Source organism: Rattus norvegicus, chromosome 2, assembly GCF_036323735.1.
Source record: "Rattus norvegicus strain BN/NHsdMcwi chromosome 2, GRCr8, whole genome shotgun sequence".
Taxonomy (NCBI): Eukaryota; Metazoa; Chordata; class Mammalia; order Rodentia; family Muridae; genus Rattus; species Rattus norvegicus.
The window spans coordinates 247608244-247623663 of NC_086020.1; the positions used below are offsets into that span (position 1 = coordinate 247608244).

At 38.6% G+C, this 15420-nt stretch overlaps 1 long non-coding RNA gene across 1 annotated transcript in view; it reads left to right on the plus strand.

The window, feature by feature from the left end:
- The window catches only part of LOC134485698 (uncharacterized), a 95763-nt gene that overhangs the window by 15166 nt on the left and 65177 nt on the right, over positions 1 to 15420 (plus strand). Inside the window, exon 2 of the long non-coding RNA XR_010063970.1 lies at positions 7532 to 7649. This is a non-coding gene — a long non-coding RNA (uncharacterized LOC134485698). The remainder of the gene's footprint in view (positions 1 to 7531; positions 7650 to 15420) is intronic.

A 15420-nucleotide genomic window follows, 5' to 3' on the forward strand; every position in this document is an offset into this window, starting at 1 on the left:
ATGCAATGTATCAGACTTTATCCCCTCATCAATTGACCCATTTATTTCATTTTTCTATTTCTAATTCATCCTGCTGAATTTGTTTATATTCTAAAAGTTCACAGTTGCCAATGAAGCTGTGTCAAACCATTATCCTTAACTGAAAGATCAAATGGTATCTGTGAATAAAATAGATGGCCTGATATTTGAGTCCATGAGTGTCTCTGGTGAATTTTTATACAGTTGTTCCCTTCTCCTGATGATTGTCCAAATGTCCTCTTTATTCCTAGGAGGTCTCCATTTCTAAATTGTCCTCAGTTATGATCAGTCACTGTGATTAATTCCATTTCAAGGGATGCTGGGGACAGTTTCTGGTACACGGATGGTTAAAAAGAGATGAAAATAACTCAGCTTCAGAAAGAAGGTCCCCAAAAAAATGTCAATCAAAACCAGGGTCTTCATCTTCTAGCCTCCTGCATCATCACAGGCTTTCCCCTACCAGTGAGATATCTCCATGTACATTATGTATCTCCTAGAAGGCTGTATACCATGCAGAACCTAGATGTAATAATTTATTTATTGCTGAGGACAATGAGACCATGAATCCTATAGTCTTTTCTTTGTAAGCTACCTTCTTCTCATTGTACTTTGAAAAGTTGATCTCAAAGTCATTTGAACCAAAACTGTAAGTACACCTTAACGATAAGTAAACATTTTATTCCCAACTAATAATTGTGCTCAAGACATATATCGCCCAGTGGGGGGAAAAATTCCACAGCTTAAACTCAAAAGTAAGTGTAGCCCACACACCTCTGGTGGGGTTTATAAGCTCGAAATAAATGTTTCAGGTTTTGTGGGCATCTACCAGTGGCCTATGATTTTCTAGATAATCATTCTCAGGGAGACGTTTGTCAGTTCTTCTCTTTACCTATAGTTTAATGTTGAGCCTATTGTGACACCTCATAAATTATGCATCAGTGAATGACATTGTTCGAATCTGTCCAGAGATCGAGGAAACAAGGTTTACGTTTCATTTCCTGGCAGCCAAAGCGAACAGATGACAGAGCTGTGATGTGGGTACAGACAGCGGACAGGGAGAAAGCAGAAACTTTCAGTGCCAGCCCTCGCTGTAGCTCACAGCAGTGTGGCCTTCTTGCAGGTGTGACTTCACAATCTTGCTCCATTTTGTCAAGGCTTCCTTCAGGAAAACACCTACTGAAATCTCAAATTTTTAATGAAATTAACATTTTTCAACAAATAATTTGTTGGAATACCTTGTTGAATTTCTGTTTCAATTAATTAAGTTTATTGTGATATTGTCTGGGTCAAGGAAGGAAGGGAGCATTCTGTATTACCTGTCGGTATTCTCTGTGTCACCACCTACTTGTATAGGCAGCTGTGACACATCAGGTTGATTACGTGAATTATTCTTGGAGAATGCATCTGAGTCCTAACTCGGAAAAAGCTAAACTATGACTTATAGGGTTACCTGCCAGACATACTCATGAGTTTCTAAATAGCAGAACGTGGTGTGTGTGTGTGTGTGTGTGTGTGTGTGTGTGTGTGTGTGTGTCTGAGTGTGTGTCTGAGTGTGTGTTAAATGATGCCAACCACATGAGACCACATCAGCTAGCAGTAGCAGCTCCCCTTGAGTGTATAAGTGCCCTCTACTATGAAATAATTCAAATATACATTTCTCAAAAGGTATTTTTGATATTGAGTCATGACTGAAAAGTGCAATATACTCATTTGCATATGAACATATATGTGCATATGTTCATATACATATTTTGCACATGCTGCTTCAGGTAATCAGGACTCAGACTAGAAACAATAGAATAGAACATCTTCACATTTGTCAAAATCTGTGCCCAACATATGCACACAGTCACCACAGAAGATAAACCTTTAAAATATGGCATTAGCCTCTTTTCTTGTCTGCTATTCAGCCTCCAACTCCAGACCTAATCTACCAGCTATGGATCACAACTGGTGGGTCCTGGGAGGGGAAGAGTGACGGATGGCCAGAGAAGAAGAAACTGCAAACTACAGGCATATGTAAACACAATGAGAACAGACTCTCAGGAGACAGCTTTAGTGAGACCTCTCATTTAATGGGAGAAACAAAGGCAACGTAAACATTTGGGGATGGGTTAGCTTTTTGGGGGACGACTGTACATGATAGGCTGGGGCCAGGGCACTAGGATGGTTCATTTGCATAAGGAAGAAATCCAGGTTCCGCTGGACAATACCTTATAAAGGGAGAGGAAGTTTAACCAGACTGTGGTGCTCTGGGAGCTTCTCCAGGAGGGAAAGGTGGGAGTTTAGGGATAGAGTGGGGGGCCATTCAGGCTTGGGGCATGGGGCAGCAATCAAACTTCTGTTGATCTTAGGAGGAAATTTCTTGGGTTTGGATGCACCTCAACCCCATTCTTATTCTGGATGGGTTTCCCCTAGTCCTATTGTTCCCTGACCCCACACTTGTCTGATCAAATGCCTGAAAGGAAGATACTTAAGAAGGGTGTAGATTTATTTACAGTTTCAGCAAGTATGGTCCTCCATAGTGGTGACAGAACTACAGCAGAACAAGAGATTTCTTAGTACTACTCAGTGTCTACAGTCAAGAAGCAGAGAGCAATGGAGTAAGACCAGCCTAATAAACCAGAAGATCGACCTCAATCACCCACTTTGTCCAGCAAGATCTTCATGAAGGTTCTGCATCCTTCATGTGCCAATACTTAGGTACCAAGAATTTAAACACTTGAGCCTATCAGGACCTTTCACATTCCAGCCTCAGGAAATAACAAACATGGAAAAATATTTTGCATCCTATAGAACCATCCTCTCTAATGGTCCAAAACAAAAACAACAACAACAACAACAACAACAGCAACAACAACAGAAAGGAGACTGTTGCTTCACTCAAGTAACCTAGGCTGGTTTTGTTGTGTGACACCTGAGGCATTTTCTACCCGATTCAAGGCAATGTGGTTGGTATTATTCTTTATAATGAGTGGTGACTGGTTTTGTGTTCATATTATTTTTATATTTAGGAATGAGATACTGAGTTTTTATTGCATCTTCATTTATTTCAACCTCAACCTATCGCCATTAAGGACCTAGTAGAGAGAAGAATGAACTGAGGAGAAAGTGGGTTGGGATAGCTTATGGTGATCCTTGAACCATTAGGTGGCATGCTGAATCTCAATGTTCTCATCAATTAATTGTGAATGACTTTTGAAAAAATAATTTATAAGCTTGTGCTACATGAAATGAAATAATTATTAATGTGAAATTTAAAATGTTCATATATAAGTCACAGCACAGAACAATAAAGAGAAATGCCCAGTAAAGGTTAAAGCTAATATAATAAGATTTAAATAGGAACAATAAATAGGAGGAACAAATTAATAACTTTTCATAAAAGTTCAAACATTAGGATATAGTTTAGATTTAGTGAAAAACTTGAAAAATTTTGTTACAGGCTTTTTCACCGTTTTTATTGTTTGAATATTCATAATGACATGGAATTAGACATAGGGATAGATAGAGAATAGGCAGATATGGATAGATGATAGGAGGACGGCAGATATAGATAGGAGGGAGATACATAGATATATAATAGATACATATATAGATATATGATATCTACATTATATGTAGATAAAGGAGATAGACAGGCTTATGTATATGATAAATTGAGACAAACGTAGGGTATTAATAAATAAATGCATAGATATTTGATAAGCAGGTAGATAGGTAGATAAAATATGGATAAATATATTAAAGATAGGTAGATGATACATAACATAAATTGATCATAAATGAATGGATAGATAGATGAAGATAGGTAGGTAGATAGATAGATATATATAATATGTATATTACATATATGTAGTAGGTAGATAGATAATAAATGATAGATGATAGGTAGCTAGATAGACAATAGATAGATGATAGATATATGAATGATTGATGATATATAAATTTATGAAAAGGATGCATGACTACATATATAATATATAAATCATGGGTAAATATTGTTAATAGAGGGTATAAACCTAGATGACAAATGAAGCATATTATATATATATATATTGCATATATATATGTGATATTAGATATGTGCATTGATAGTTGATAGACAGAGAGAAGTTCTACTAATCTGAAAGTTTCAATGACTGAACTGTAGTGTAAAGGAAACTAAGTGTTCACAATCCTAACTTCACCATTTTCTAGTCAAGTAACACAGAGATGCAATCAGAGTTACCCAGGATTGCTTTTCAAATTGGGTTGCAAATCCAAATCATTCTTATAATCCCTAGTGTGGAGAGGTCATTTTTATTCAGTTTGAAATGTTCCCTCAGTTGTTGGTAATACAGACACAATCATCTTTTCATGATTACACTGCTCACCTTAAATGGGCAGCAATAAAGCAGGAGACTTCAGAGACTGAGGGACAAATAGAACGTCTTTTGTCACTCTTCCCGAGGGCTTTCCATTGAGATACTCTTGACAAATTTAAGAAGGCACTCATACTTGAGTATGGTTCACCTACTGTCTACATTCACTTTCTGTTAATATGTGAAATTCTTACCCCAAATTCCAAAGCCCTATTTCTAGACCCCTAGGGGAGTCATGGAAATCAAGTGGTGTGTATCTTTGGAGAATCCTTTAACTCAAGATTATTAAAATTCAATGCAAATATTTGTTAAAGACTGACTCTCAACATCCCTCTGTTCCTGAAATTAGACACAGGTAAAAAATATTTTTGTTTCTTAGCTAGGACAGGAAGCATTGAAGGAGGTAATAAATATACAGAATAAAACACTGAAAATTTTCATGTTGCCTCTAAAAATTGTGTCTCTCCTAGTATAGAAGCTCTGAAGCCCTCTCCCTTTCACATGCAAATCTGATTTCTTGTAGGTTTTGATACAGTTCCTGTGGCAGAGCAACTTGGGGAGTGATGAATTCTGTACCTTCCATCATTCTTTACATATAATATGGATTATGTCTCATTGTTTGTATACATTGGCTTAGGAATAAAGCAGGTCCCCACTTACAAGTTACTCTAAATTCTTGAATATAGACACTTTTAACTTACTATAGCTTTAATTAATCTTCAACTTCATGGTGGTGTCAGAGCTATCATGGCTCAGTGGAAGCATCACTAAGAGTTCTGAAATTTATTATTTCCTGTGAAACGTATGTAGGTTCTAGTTGCCTTGCCCTCTTTCCCATACATCACCCTCCTCCTGCAGCACCTGTAACCCTAACCCCTGATCTGAAGTGCAGGTGCTTTGCTGTGCAGTGTGTGTACAAGGCTGGATGCACACCTAGGCCAGGTGCATTAATGCCTCTTTGTCTATGATGTTCTTGCCCTATACAAATATATTTATTGACCTAACCCAGATAAATCTGGGGGACTCTGTGAGACTCATATTCCATGTCACACATGATAGGCTGTAGAAGCTCTAGTATGTAACCCAGGTGAAGTGAAAGGCTACTCAAATTTGAACTGGATCTTCCCACTTCTGTTTTCTTCTTGTTATTCGTTACATTGTACTACAACTATGACTACTACTTCTACTTCTCCTACTAAAGCTACTACTACTACTACTACTACTACTACTACTACTACTACTACTCCTAGTACTACAATTACTGTTGCTGCTGCTGCTACTACTACTACTACTACTACGACGACGACTACTACTACTATCATCATCATCATCATCATCATCATCATCATCATAATTTTGGGTTTTTTTTTCTTGAGATAAAATTTCTTGTGTACCTCTTTCTGTCCTGGACTTACTCTGTAGACCAGGCTATCCTGGAACTCAGGGATCTACCTGCCTCTTCCTGCCAACTCCTAAAATTACAAGTGTGTTGACTATACCTGAACCTTCTTTCCATTATTCAAAATCGTAGTAAAATTATGTTAAAGTTCCACTACTCAGATTCTCAGCCTTATGCTGTTTTTCAAGATTTGCACTTGAGCACTGTGCCACAATTGTATCATGAGGAGGTATTCAGTCTTGTACTGTGCTTGATTTTCTATTGCTCTTGAGAATCAAAAGCCTCACAAGGACATCTTCCAAGTCATAACAGCGGCTTGATAGAAGAACTTCTGACAATTCTAACATCTTGCAAATTAATAGATTCTATATAACTCCAGTCTGTCTGTTTGTTCTAAGGAACTGGATGTTTACTATTTTCCAGCACACCTTAGAGAGGAGAAGACTGATCCTTCTCAGGTAGTCTTCAGTGTGTACGTGAGGCATCAGGAATCGTTTTAACTTCAGTTGTCATATAAAAAGTTAAGGGAAAAAATGTTTCATAAGACAGTGGGCTGAGAGGGAAGGAAAAAGATTTCCAAATTATTAAAAATGACAAGCAGAGCCAGGAGCAGTAGTGAGGGGCCAGTTCTGTGCTACCAGTGACTCATAGAACTCCTTGCTGTCAGTAAGCACATTATTCATAAAGGTTTCATTGTAAGTTAAAAATAATATCATGTAAGAATGTTTTAATTAAATTTTTTATAAGGAACATCTGTGGTTATACGCTGAGATGGGTTAAAGGAGAGATTCTATGTTACATTTTGGTTTCTATCTTTTATCCTTCTGTAATAAAAATTTATTTATGTAGTAACTTTTCCAGACTGAGTTTGGGGAATATGAGGATTGTGTCCTAGATAGAAATTCACACCCTGCTCCTGGCAGGGAATCTGAAGCCTAGAAGGCTCCTAATAAATATGTTAAGCTGACCTAAATTTAAAACTCTGTTATAGTTTCAGCATACAAGAATGCTTTCAACTTTACATGCCTTGCTTCAAATAACCTGTAGGCATTGCATGATAAAAGCATAGACATGTTTTAGAGAGATGAACATTTATATATTGAGGTGGGAAGGTCACTGGAGTCTTGGTTAAATTAAAAATTGACCCCTGAAACTTTTATTTAAAAAGGAATCTTACATTTCAGTATCCCTCTGAGGGTTTGTTGGACTCAGATTATGGGATCCAATGAAGTACATAATTTTGCAAGGTAATTTAGAAGCCAGTGTGAGACACTGTTAAATTCAGTATGACTATGTCACATTTGTTTCTATAAGGACACGGAATATAGAGATGGCAACTCATTCTCTTACCAAAGCCAAAAAATATTACCTTTTAATATTTATTTATTTATTACCCAAAGGATGACATCTTTCATAAATGTAAAAAATGATAATAGATATCTGTTATGGTGATGTTTGCTTAGATTAAACTATGTTCAACCTGTATGTTCTGCAGTCCCAATATCAAGGCAGGCTGAGAGGCCAAAGGATAGATGTAGAGACACTATGTCAGGAGTTTGTATCTAAGATTTTCAAAAGAGTCAGTGCAATCCAACTGAGCCTGGCTTTGATCCCAGTGTCTGCTAGTTCTCATATAACCACCCCTGGAATTCATAACCCCAGGGTCTTGTCATGGTTGCCAGGACATTGGAAGTTCAAGGGGCAAGATCACAAATATCCAATCTCCACTTTCCTTCTCTTTACAATGCAGATTCTCTTTATTGATCCAACAATAAACTCAAGTGACATACACAAGTGTCTGGGGAAGAACACGCAGCTGTGTGTGCCTGACCTTACTTCACATCTGCAAGTCAACACCTCCTCACCCTGTGAGTATGTTAGAATTGTTATTTACTTAGTGTGTTCTTGCTAAACTAAATGATGGCATATTAGTGTCTGATGGTGAGAGAGGCCCACAGGTATTATAGGCTTTTCTGGAGAGAAGCTGATTACTGCTGAAGGGCTGTACAGCATAAATCATCTTGTCTTTGAATTGGACCAACCAAATATGTAAATTGTCATGGTTAAAACAGAAAATACACCTGCTACAAATATTCTTGCTTATTCTCTAGCACAGTAAATTCCCTATTCTTTTTTTTTTCCCGGAGCTGGGGACCGAACCAAGGACCTTGCGCTTGCTAGGCAAGCGCTCTACTACTGAGTTAAATCCCCAACCCCTAAATTCCCTATTTTTATCTGAGAATCTAAGCTAATGATTACGGTAATTTTGAAACAGTGAGAGTCTCAATATTTGACATGGTGAGTAAATCTTTTAATGCATAGAGTCCTTTTGTGCTCCTTCATGGCATGGGTCATTTGAGTTTAAAACAAGCCATGTTAAATAGAGAAGGAAGTTTAAGGATTGCTGGAAATGCCTACTTATTATCTGCTATTCTCACAAAGAAACATGCCAGGCATTTGAAAACACTGAGAAATTTGCTTATATTTTTACTGTATGATATAGTTTAAAAATGTTTCACATGATAGTCAATAAATAAACTTTGTTTTTAGCTAAAAATATATTGAAAGACACATTTTATGTCTACCTTTTTAATATTCTCAAAATAACAGTGATGAGTAACATTCCAGTTCACATTATCGTATAGAAGAAAGAAACAAAAATAATGAAGTCTTAAAAATCTTACTAAAAGACAAAGGCCCCAAACCCACAATGAACTAAAGCGATGAACATTGGTATGTTAGAAAAAGTTTATCTATGGAAAGGAGTATAAGTCAGAAGGTTTTTTTAAAAAGTAAATTAGCTGAAAAAAAAAACCACCTTAAACACAAAGCTTACAATGTCCCGTTTCTTATGAATGTTTCATCAGCAAATGTGTTAAAATGGGTCAGAAAGTAGCTTCAAGGACAAGTTCAAATTAAGCTGAGTTTTTATCATGATTCAATTTCACTAATTACTTTAATAATTGAAGATGTTATCCAAGGCATATTGTAAATCAGTTCATTGTTTACTCCTTTTATATATTTTATCAAATGTGAATTTCAATTGCTGTCATGAATAGACACAGGTGTAATATCTATGCAATATTAGTCAAAAAATAAATATCTTCATCAAATAAACCAGTTGTGACAGTGAACACATCCAAGTGGGGAAAGCAACGGTAGTGTTTAGGGTGCATTCCACCCAAACAGATTTTCATCTTCTTGCTGAAATAAAAACATAGAACACACAACACACTTTAAGTCATTGTTATACTTGGCTTTTCCCCATTTGTACCTGTTTTCAGAGTAATCCTAAAGAGCACCTTTCTCTGTTTTCTATCTTCTACTTCTCTTGTACAAGAGACAGAAGGGAGTAGGGAAGAAAATAAGGAGGAAGAAAGGAAGGTAGGGTCATAGTTAGAGATCCCACTGCTGAGAGAAGGTAACATGACAGGGCAACTCTCCACAAGACATTTAGTTGGAGCTGGCTTGCAGGTCCTGAGGTTATCCATGAATTATTATCATGGCAGGAGCATGGCAGCCTGTGGGCAGACACGGTGCTGGAGGAGCTGACAGTTCTGCATCTTGATCTAAAATCAGACAGGAATAGTGTCTCATAGCCCACCCACAAAGTGACATGCTTCCTCTAACAAGGCCACCCCTCCTAATAGTCTAATAGTGCTACTCCCTGGGCCAAGCATATTGAATCCACCACCGGGAAGGAAGGAGGGAGGAAGAGAGGGCAGATAGAAAGTAGGAAGAAATTTGGAGGCAGATAGGGAGTCAGTCCAACAGGCCTGAGTTACAGGACCAAAAAAAAAAAAAAAAAAAAAAGAAGAAGAAAAAAAAAAGAAAGAAAGAGAGAAAGAAAGAAAGTGAAACTATATATCTATAGCATAATTCAAAGAAAACACAAAATCATATGAGAAATCATCCCTAATGTACCAATAGAAAAATACCTTTAACAACTTCCATTTCTCTTTAAGCATCAACTAGTAAGCTAAGTATTACTATACTGAGCTGTGATGCTCAGACTTTGAACAAGTAGATTGGGTCTTTAGAATGCAGTATTTTCTGCCTAACAGGTTAGAAACAAGGGGTAGACTCTCAAGAGACACCTGCAAGTACTAGCTTAATAAACAGTCTCCAAGGAGTAGGTGTAGCATAGAGCATGTTCTTCATGCTCAGCGTAGAAGGAGAAGCTCTTGAGTTAGGATCTTTATGCTACAGAGCCACTATATTGATTTGCCATTCTGTGACCTGCACTTAGTAATTATGCAGAAATGCAGAATCTGTCTGAATTCCCCTGGTGTGCTCGGTTCCCAGGTTCTTTAAATGACCTTGTGTGTATACTATAGGTCTTCAGGCCTGGATCAGTTCCTCTGACACCTTGATTTGACCTCAGAAGTAGAAATGGACAGTTAAGGGACATGGTATTTACTTTCCAGCTTTATTCAAAGATCATTCATCTGATTATCAGAAACACAAAGAAGTGGGGTAAAATTACATCCAATTTCTTAAGTAATTAAGTGTTTGTTTAATCTGTTGGCTGCTTTATACTTTAAGATACTCAAATTTTTCATGTTGAATAAAAGTCTTCTGTCACTCAAACTAATTTTATCTTTCAACAAAATACTATTAACCATTCTTTGTTTCTTATTATAGATATTTTAGAATTACAGAGGTGGACTAGCAGCAGTTCAGCCAGTCAATGTCATCTGTAGCAGTGAATACTAACTCCAGCACTGAGGAAGACCCACTCTCAAAATCTAGAATTTATTCTAGTGCAATAGTGTATTTAATTGAGGTGTTAATAAGAAATCTTTTGGATATTTTCTTAAACAACATACACAAGGCTTTTCCTCTGACTCTAAAAAATAAGTAACTATTGGGTCACTAAAACCAGAAAGTTCACAAGAAAAATAACTACTTGCAAATAGAAATCTAATAAGGTATCTGTACTTGGTCACCAGCATTATGATTCTAAAATTCTCTGAATATAACACCTGAACTATCACTATCTACAGGCTACCCAGGAGGTCACTAGAACCTTCATGTGCTCTCAGTGTCCTCCCTTTGAAAATTAAACAGTGTTGAAGACCTCTAAACATCAACTGGAATAGGGAAAGAGGAAGGGAAGAAATAAAAACAAAAAGCGGTTAAGTAGGTATCTTACGAATATAATTAAGTAATTCTGAGTAATTTATTAGAAGAAAAATGAGGAAGCCATCTTAATTGGGTAGCTGGGAGCTGGCCCAGTGCTCTATCAACCCCCTTCACAGCTATTTCCTTAACAAAATGAGGATCTTGGTGTCCTTATCAAATTTGTCATGGGTTCAGTGACATTGGTAGAGGGTAATTGTGCTTTACCAACTGAACACCCATTACAGTCAGTGCAATTTGAAATAGAGAAGAGAAATAAGCAGAATGTCATCAGCAAAAAAAAAAAAATTAAAGACACAATTGCCTTCTTCTCCTTCAACCAGCCAGCACCATTGTGATAGAGAAATATCTACTTACAAGAAAGTCCCCCCCTCCTACTTCCCCAGGACAGAATGTCATGTGTAAAATGGAGTGGCAGTGGTACCCTGACTTGCCAGAGTCCTGTGATCCTCTCAGTGCTTACTGTAGTAGAAATATGCTCATAACAACAAAGCTACTTACAGGAAGAATGTATTAAGTAAGGTCTGTCTTAGTTTGAGTTTTAATACTGGGAAGAGACAGCATGACCAAGGCAACTTGTATAAGGATAACGTTTAATTGGGTCTGGATTACAGCTTCATAGGTTCAGTTCATTATCATCATCAAGGTGGGAGCATAACAGCATTCAGGCAGATGTAGAACAGGAGGAGCTGCGAGTTCCATATCTTCATCCTAGGGCAACTAGGAAATGACTGACTTCCAGGCAGTAAGGATGAGGATGTTAACGTCCATACACACAGTGACACACCTATGCCAACAAAGCCACACTTCCTAATAATGCCACTCCGTGGTCCGAGCATATATAAACCATCATATTCCACTCCCTGACCCCCATCGGCTTGTTCAAATACATGAGTCTATGGGGACCATACCTAGCCATAGCATAATAAAAAGTACACTTAGTACAACTTTCAAAATTCCCATAGTATATAGCAGTCTCAACAATGTTAAATGTCCGAAGTTCAAAGTCTCTTCTGAGATTCATCTACTCACATAACTCTCGAAAGCAAGATAGGAAGCCAGCTGGGCAAACTCTTGCGTCTCCATGTCTGTTGTCAAAGTGGTCTTCAGATGCCCAATTCCATCTTTCTTTGTTGACTGCAACTTCCTTCCCATAGGCTGGTTCCACTTCCTAATAGCATCATTCCTCAGTAGATATCCTACAGCTGTAGCATCTCAAACATCATGGTGTCTCAGAGGCAACTTCAGCTTCACAGATTCTTGCTCCAATGTCTGGGATGCACACATGATTTTCCTCCAAAGCCCTGAGTCACTTCTCTGCCTTCTGTAGCACTCTAGGATCTAGTTGACTTTATTCCACTGCTGCTGCTGTTCATCAGATGGTACTGGCATCTCCAATACACTGGGCTCTTCTGTTGCAACTAGGCTACAACACTAGCATCTCATAGGCTGTCTTCATGGTGCCAAGGCTCAACTTCTTTAGATGACTCCTCTAGTCCTGGGCCACCAACCGCAGGGTTCATCTTCACCAATGGTCTTCCCTGGCTTCTCAAAGTGACAAGACACAGCTGCTCTCCATGACCCCTTCATACCTTCAAATCCAGTACACTGGGATGATTCTTACACATTACCAAGTTCAGCTGCAGCGTGGATTACAACCTCGTTTACCTCTGGAACACAACTCCTCTGTGCTCTCAGAACACTGCCCAGAAAATTTCACCTTAGTGATTCTGGTCTCTTCTTAATCACCACTAATTTCCTAGCTTCAGCTAATCTGCATCAGTTGTTCACATAGTCCCTTCTATGCTTGACTATAAAGCCAGAGTCACATGACTGAGGATGCTGAGTTCTGCTGTTTGCTGGGCTTAGAACACAGCTCCCTTTTTGAACTCCTTCACTGCCTAAGGTTGGCTGTCCTGGAACTTGTTCTATAGATTGACCTTGAACTCAGAGATCTGCATGTGTCTCTCTCCTGTAAAGCTGTAATTAAAGGCATGTACCACCATGCCTGGACTTAAACTTTTCTTCTCCTAGAACCTGCTAAGTTCATGGATGGCTTTGAACTCAAAGATATGCTTGCCTTTGACTCCTGGGATTAAAGACAGGCATGTACTGCCAAGCCTGGACCTTTACTTAACTGGGTTCGGGATCTTGCACCAAAGTTATCATACCCTTAATTCTATATAATATCCTTGAACATGGGATTTAGCTCCGTTTCATTTCCCGAAGCCCCTTTAATACCCAAACCATATATTTTATGTTTTGCCTTTCTAAGCCTACTACAGTTGGCCAAAATGCTGTTCATGAGACTTAAACAATGAACAAAGGGTTTGTTGGCTAGTTTTTTGAGACTTCTTTTGTCAATGCAATTAATGTAATCTCTTCACCTTATCCTCAGGCCGACTCTTCAGACAGGGCAAAAGCAGCCACATTCTTCACCAAAATATCTCAATAGGCCATGTATTAAAATTCTTCTCCTCTAAAACTTTTAGAACCAAGCTTTCTTTGTTCAAATCACCAGCAGGAGAAGTGTCTTCCATATTCCTACTACGATAGTCTATTAAGCCCCACTTAAAGCATTCCACTGCTTTCCAAATCCAGTCTCAAAATCTATATTCTTATAAAACAGAAGCATGGTCAAGCTTATCATTGCAACAACCCAGTCCTTGGTATCAACTTCAGTCTTGGTTTGGGTTTTACTGAAAGGAAGAGACACCATGACCAAGGCAACTTTATAAAGGACAACATTATAAAGGAGCCAGCTTACAGGTTCAATTCATTATCATCAAGGTTCAGTTCATTATAATCAAGGCTGAAGCATGGCAGCATCCAGGCAGATGTGGTGCTGAAGGAGCTGAGAGTTCTACATCTTCATCCAAATGCAACTAGGAGAAGACTGACTTCCAGGCAGCTAGGATGAGGATATTAAAGCCCACACCTACAGTGACATACCTATGCCAACAAGGCCATGCCTCCTAATAGTGCCACTCTCTGGACCGAGCATATACAATCCATCACAAGGGTAAATTGTCAATTGCCTAATTTTTTTGGAGGGGTGGAGGAAAGAATTTATTCAGCTTATATTTCCACATTGCTGTTCATCACCAAAGGAAATCAGGACTGGAACTCAAGCAGGTCAGGAAGCAGAGTCCACGGATGGATGCTATTTACTGGCTTGCTTAGCTTGTTTGCTTTTATTTTTTTCTCTTGTATTAGAAATTGTCTTTATTTACATTTCAAATGTTATCCCCTTTCCTGGTTTTCCCTCCAGAACCCTCCCAATTCCATTACCCCACCCCTTGCCTCCATGCGGGTGTTCCCCCACCCCAGACCCACTCCCTCCTTCCTCTCCACCCTGTCATTCACCTACACTGGGGGGCACCAAGCATTCTAGGACCAAGGGCCTCTTCTCCCACTGATGCCCGACAAGGCCCAGCCTCTGTTACATCTGCAGCTGGACTAATGGGTCACTCCATGTGCACTCTTTGGTTGGTGGTTTAGTCTCTGGAAGGTTTTAAGTGTCTGGTTGGTTGATATTGTTGTTCTTCCTATGGGGTTGCAAACCCCCTCAGCTACCTCAGTCCTTTCTCTAACTCCTCCATTGGAAACACTGTTCTCCATTCAATGGTTGACTGCAGGCATCTGCCTCAGTATTGTGAGGTTCTGGCAGAGCCTCTCAGGAGACAGTTATATCAGGTTCCTGTCAGCATGCACCTGTTGACATTGCCAATAGTGAAAGGGTTTGGTGACTGTATGGGGGAATGGATCCCTAGGTGTGGCAGTCTCTGGATGGGCTTTCCTTCAGTCTTTGCTCTTTGTAAACACTTCGACTCAGTATTTCCTCCTGTGAGTATTTTGTTCCCTCTTGAAAGAAGTACTGAAGTAACCCACTTTTGTCTTTCATATTCTTGAGCTTCATGTGGTCTGTAATTGTACTTTGGGTATTCAGAGATTTTGGGCTAATATCCACTTATCAGTGAGTACATATCATGTATGTTCTTTTGTGCTTGGGTTACCTCACTCTGATGATATTTTCTAGTTCCTTCCATTTGCTTAAGAATTTCATGAAGTCATTGATTTTAATAGCTACATAGTATTTCATTGTGTAAAGGTACCACATTTTATGTATCCATCCCTCTGTTGAAAGACATCTGGGTTCTTTCCAGCTTCCAGCTATTGTAAATAATGCTGCTATGCTATTCCACAAAATTGAAACAGATGGATCACTACCGAATACCTTCTACGAAGCCACAATTACTCTTATACCTAAACCACACAAAGACACAACAAAGAAAGAGAACTTCAGACCAATTTCCCTTATGAATATCGATGCAAAAATACTCAACAAAATTCTGGCAAACTGAATCCAACAGCACATCAAAACAATCATTCACCATGACCAAGTAGGCTTCATCCCAGGCATGCAGGGATGGTTTAATATACGGAAAACCATCAACGTGATCCATTATATAAACAAACTGAAAGAACAAAACCACA